Genomic DNA, 6,000 nt, shown 5'->3' on the forward strand with positions numbered 1-6,000 from the left:
ATGATGAATTATAGGCTCAATTACTAATTATTTTTGTACACAAATTAAAATTGAAAACAACATGAAAACATTCTAAATTTATTTTATTTCTAAATTTTACCCATATACATAACTAAAACCTGTATTTTTAGGCATAGATGTTAAATATTTTGAATTGTTACACTACAATATGTATTTATAGATTTATTATAATAATAAGAAAAACATGTTACGGCTTAATTTGTGTTTTTAAACAACAATGAAAAAACAATTTAATGAAAGGATTTGGCTTCCGTTGCGTATGAGTAAGCATTAAGCGGTTATGTTTTGCTTATGGATGCTATTATTTCTTCCAAGAAGACACAGCCCGGAGTCAGGCTCTTACCTGAGGCGGTGCTGGTTCGATGCCCGTACGGTGCGCAGGCGGAGGAGGCGCTCCGGACTGTACGCAGTGCGCCAAGAGGAGGCAGAGAGGAGAGAAAGACCGGAGATGGAGAGAGAGAGAGAGAGAGAGAGAGAGAGATGGAGAGAGAGAGAGAGGTTGCCCGACTGCCTGCCGGTAGATGGGGGCTGTTACCACGTTTGTGAGCTGCAGCTCCACTTCCAGCCTCAAATTAAAACACAAGTCATTTAAATATTCCTCCGGCATGCAGAAGACACAACACAGCACACACACAATTACACTGGAAGCCATATAGTGGCCTCCCTTTGCATGTTTTGGAGCATCTAATGGCTGAGAAATTTAAAAGTGGATAAATAAACAATCCTGTATGGGTTACAGCCTTATGGCAAACAACTGGAATATTACATTCATGTCACTTGCTGTCTTTTGGAGAGAGATGACATATATTAAATCAGGTCAATTTCAAATCTACTTTATAATTATCATCACAAATTATGTCATTGATTACTCTAAAGCAGGGGTCTCAAACTCAATTTAACTGGGGGCCACTGGAGCTAGGGTCTGGGCAAGGCTGGGCCCAACAAAAAAACAAACGCATTTATTAAAAACAGAAAAATATTTAAAAAAATTCAGTGCTTTGGTTCAGATTTTCTACAATAAAAGCTCTGATAAAACATTCCACTGTTCTCAAATATCTTAATTTTATTTTTTCTGCACAAAATAAGATGAAAAATAAATAAACAAATCAAGAATAAATCAGTAATAAATAAATATAATAATAACAATAAAACACCAAATAATAAAAACTTAAGAAACCACATATAGTTGGTGGGTAGACAAATTATTTTTTTTCAGATTAAAATGAACAAAGCATTATTAGAGCCCTGTAGACATGACAAAACACGACTATAGTCACATTTATACTTTTTTTTTATTTACAACATATTGCGCAACTGCAGGGTCTTGAGACACATGCTAACTCGCAAACTAGAGAGCTAGCGACCTAAACGGTAGCCTTCAAGTTATTTCCTTTAAACTTAAATAGCCAAAAACTTACCACTTCCACACCGATAGGGAGGATAACTATTAACAGTTATTTAACCTTTAACATGAACATTAATCAAACGTAATAATTTTTTCTGGGTACATGATACCATACAGCATCCATATCAAACTTGCGCGGGCCGCACTAACATGAAACTTTCATATCAAGGCGGGGGCCTCAAACTAGTGTCCTGCGGGCCACATTTGGCCCGCGGGCCGCGTGTTTGAGACCCCTGCTCTTTTTTTTAAAAGAACCATTTTACAACCAGCATAATTAATATGATCTATGAATAATAAAATAACAATGGGTGATATTATAAACAATTAAAAAAATGTATAATTATAGCTCATACTTACATATAATTGCTTGTATTTGCCATTCCAAACACATTTGGCCTCACACTGCAACATATAAATAAATAAAAGAAGAAGAAAAAAAATGTACAGCCGTTTAAAACACTGTTTAATAATGTCAAGCCTTTGTTGTCCTGAATATTAAATATTGTTTTGAAGCTGCTTGATTGTACCCGACCTCTAATGAGACAATATTTTTTCCACACCTACAATATCATTAATGTAATGTCTGTTTGATGTTGAATATTCATAACCCCAAAAGGCTGGATATCATAAAAAAAAAAATGAAAAAAAAATGCTCACGTTGGTCATAAAATAGCACAGACCTTTAAGGGCACGGCGCCTGTGCACTTGAATTGAACTGTTAACATGACACAGGGAGCCCATCCAAGGAGGGGTAGGATCACACTTGGAGGACGGCACACTGAGAGGTGTGGGTGGAGTGATTTCACTTGACAAGGAGCGAATGGGATATTGTCTGGATGAACGCTGCGGCTCAGAGCAAAGGGTGACAATTAATTACACCTCTGTGCTGCCTGCATAAATGAGCATGCTCCATACTGCTGCTATACAGTCTTTTTTTTTTTTTTTTTGCTCCTTCTGCCCGCTTTGGCGTCACAATGTATCTCATCAATAATGCAAAGCCACTGGGATGCATTTCAGTGTGCGTGGGGCACACTGAGCATGACACCACCACATAGCAGGCCTTCAACCGGACTATACCTCAGACCTCAGCGCCATGATAGCATTTCTGGGCCACACTGAAGGCGGCATGCAGGATCTGCTGTGGTATACCCGTGAAGGAGCCAACAGGCGGAATGCTGACAGGATGAGGGAGAGGAACCGGGAAAGGAGGAGGATCAGATGGGAGGAGTGAAGTGCTGTAAAGCTTGCATCCCAGTCACATGAGCCTAAGCGGGGAGGAGGAGGAGGAGGAGGAGGAGGCTGAGACATCCTGGAAATATTTACAAACAAAGCAGACATGACGCCATAATTATTGGGCTCGACGTAAAGAAATCACTTCAATTTAGCTAAATGACGTATCAGTAGTTCTTAACCTTTTCTAGGACCAACTAAAAATGTGGTAAAAGCACAAAATATACAGTAAATGTTATTTTTCTCCATCCTATTTATCCTATTTTAGCTGTTTGAAGATGAACTATATCAGCAAGTTTAAGTATGTTATTTCTAAAATCACAAATTTTTGTTATTTGTATTTCTAAAATCACATTATATTATAAAATCACAGTATTTGTTATTTCTAGAATCACAAATTTTTGTTATTTGTATTTCTAAAATCACTGGACAGAAATATTTCAATATTGTAACAAAGCAAAATTTGTTCTCAATCAGAAAATTTATTGCTCTCTGGTTCTACCATATCTTACTTATTGTGTGGAAATATGGGCTAATAACTATAAAAGCAATCTTCACTTGCTAAATGTACTGCAAAAAAGGTCAGTAAGGATAATTCATAATGCCGCCTACAGAGAACATACTAACTCCTTATTTCTAAAATCACAAATACTTCAACTTGCTGATATAGTTCATCTTCAAACAGCTAAAATAATGCATAAGGCTAAAAATAACCAATTAGCTAAAAATGTCATCCAATACTTCTCTACAAGAGAGGAGAAATATGATCTCAGGGAAGAAGTACATTTGAAACACTTCTATGCTAGGACTACGTTAAAAAGCCATAGCATTTCAGTATGTGGAATCAAACTATGGAATGGATTGAGTAAGGAAATCAAACAATGCACAACGAGTCATGATGTGCTATATATATCACTATATTGACACTTACTATGGTACCCATTATGGCATTGGATGCTCATGTCACCTTGTACTTCGGTACGGGACAAAAAATAAAATAAAATAAAATATTACATAAATTTTATCCGGCGGAAAATAAATTAAACAAAACAAAAAAATAAAATAAAATAAATTAATTAAAAAAAAAACTTTAATTATATTAGGAAAGCAGGAAGTGAACAAATGTAACAGTTACTGATTGTAAAAGTACCAGATGGAGGGGTAGGATTTAATAAGCTTTGCTTCTTCCTACTCCTATTGGACATGTGGAACTGTGAACTGATTATGTGATGCATTCAATTGTAATCTGATGCATGTTCAAATGAAATAAAACCATTACCATTACCATATCTACACTATGGAGCCCCTGAGTGTCTAATAACCCTGATCTAAACTTTTCAAGCATGCCTTTCTTTTCATCATTTCTTTCGCTCTTTCACTTTCCCTCTTTTCTGTCTCTTCACACCCCCCCCCCCCCCCCCCCCCCCCCCCCATTCGCCGACACACCGCCCCTCCTTCGATCTCCTTCCTGCTCTGCTCTGCTGGAGCTCAAATCACAACCCCAGTCCCTGGCAGATGGAGGATGGGGAGAGAGGAGCTCTTAACTAGCTAGCCTGAGCCTCTGGTCTCTGCACACCAACTGCTGCCTGCACGCCCCACACACACACTCCCTCGCCGCACCCAGAACAGCTCCAACAGCCCACCGACACCTCCACACCTCCACACACACCACCCCTGTGTGTCCTCTGGGGATAGGGTATCCTCCAGGGGGCTGGTGCACGTATTAGTCCATATCTGGCCGCACTAGAAAGGACATGGTAACATGATAGATGGATGTTCTTTACTGCTTTTCAGGGTAGACGTACCAGTTTAGGTGATGCCTTCTGCTTGAAGCATACATTGTAGAGAAGAAAGTATCACGATTTTGCAGTAAGGGAAATGCGCTTCGGTATCTGTATGCCCAAATTTGAATGCCAAAAACTTGTCTCGGTTTTTCTGTATACAACTCTCAGCTGTCTACATTGCGTTCTTTGCCATTTATATACATTTTGTGTTCTTTTATGCATGCAAAACTATAATTATTATCCATAAAATGTGTTTTGGGGTGGCACGGCGGTCTAGTGGTTAGCGCGCAGACCTCACAGCTAGGAGACCAGGGTTCAATTCCACCCTCGGCTATCTCTGAGTGGAGTTTGCATGTTCTCCCCGTGCATGCGTGGGTTTTCTCCGGGTACTCCGGTTTCCTCCCACATTCCAAAAAACATGCTAGGTTAATTGGCGACTCCAAATTGTCCATAGGTATGAATGTGAGTGTGAATGGTTGTTTGTCTATATGTGCCCTGTGATTGGCTGGCCACCAGTCCAGGGTGTACCCCACCTCTCGCACAAAGACAGCTGGGATAGGCTCCAGCACCCCCTGCGACCCTTGTGAGGAAAAAGCGGTAGAAAATGAATGAATGAATGAAAAAATGTGTTTTGGGTTAATATTTTTGGATATCTTGAATGGATTACTTAGGCTTAGCCTTTTTAATCCACAAATTAATATGCAATATGAATTAATTATTAAAAAATCGAAAAAATATAAGACAAATAAGATTAGCATATTCATAAATAGTGTTTAAAACTATGGTAATTTTTACTTTATACGATAATGTTGTGAATTATCTTTTAAAGACAAGTGAGGTATTGTAATGCATGATGCCGTGTGGAATGAATGACTTTCTGTAGCGGTCACTGTGGGAATGGAACCGAAGGAGTCTGTTGGAGAATGGATTATTTCTAAAGGGGTAAAATTGATTCAGTTTTCGACCCCTTGGAACGGATTAATAACAAAAAGCGAGGAACTAAGGTATGGTATTAAGAAGGTTACACCGTTTCCACACCATCTTGAAGTACACACACACAGGTAAAAAAAAAAAAAAAGCTCCAGTGGACATAGGAGATACAGAGCGTGAGGCATTCAGGAACGATCCATGATTTCTCAAGGGCATTGAGTCGTGCTTAGGATACAAACAGGTAACTCTCTACACCAGAGGTCTCAAACACGCGGCCCGCGGGCCAAATGTGGCCCGCAGGACACTAGTTTGAGGCCACCGCCTTGATATGAAAGTTTAATGTTAGTGCGGCCCGCGCAAGTTTGATATGGATGCTGTATGGTATCATGTACCCAGAAAAAATTATTACGTTTGATTCATGTTCATGTTAAAGGTTAAATAACTGTTAATAGTTATCCTCCCTATCCGTGTGGAAGTGGTAAGTTTTTGGCTATTTAAGTTTAAAGGAAATAACTTGAAGGCTACCGTTTAGGTGGCTAGCTCTCTAGTTTGCGAGTTAGCATGTGTCTCAAGACCCTGCAGTTGCGCAATATGTTGTAAAAAAAGTATAAATGTGACTATAGTCGTGTT

This window comes from Doryrhamphus excisus, chromosome 5 (assembly GCF_030265055.1).
Source record: "Doryrhamphus excisus isolate RoL2022-K1 chromosome 5, RoL_Dexc_1.0, whole genome shotgun sequence".
Lineage (NCBI taxonomy): Eukaryota > Metazoa > Chordata > Actinopteri > Syngnathiformes > Syngnathidae > Doryrhamphus > Doryrhamphus excisus.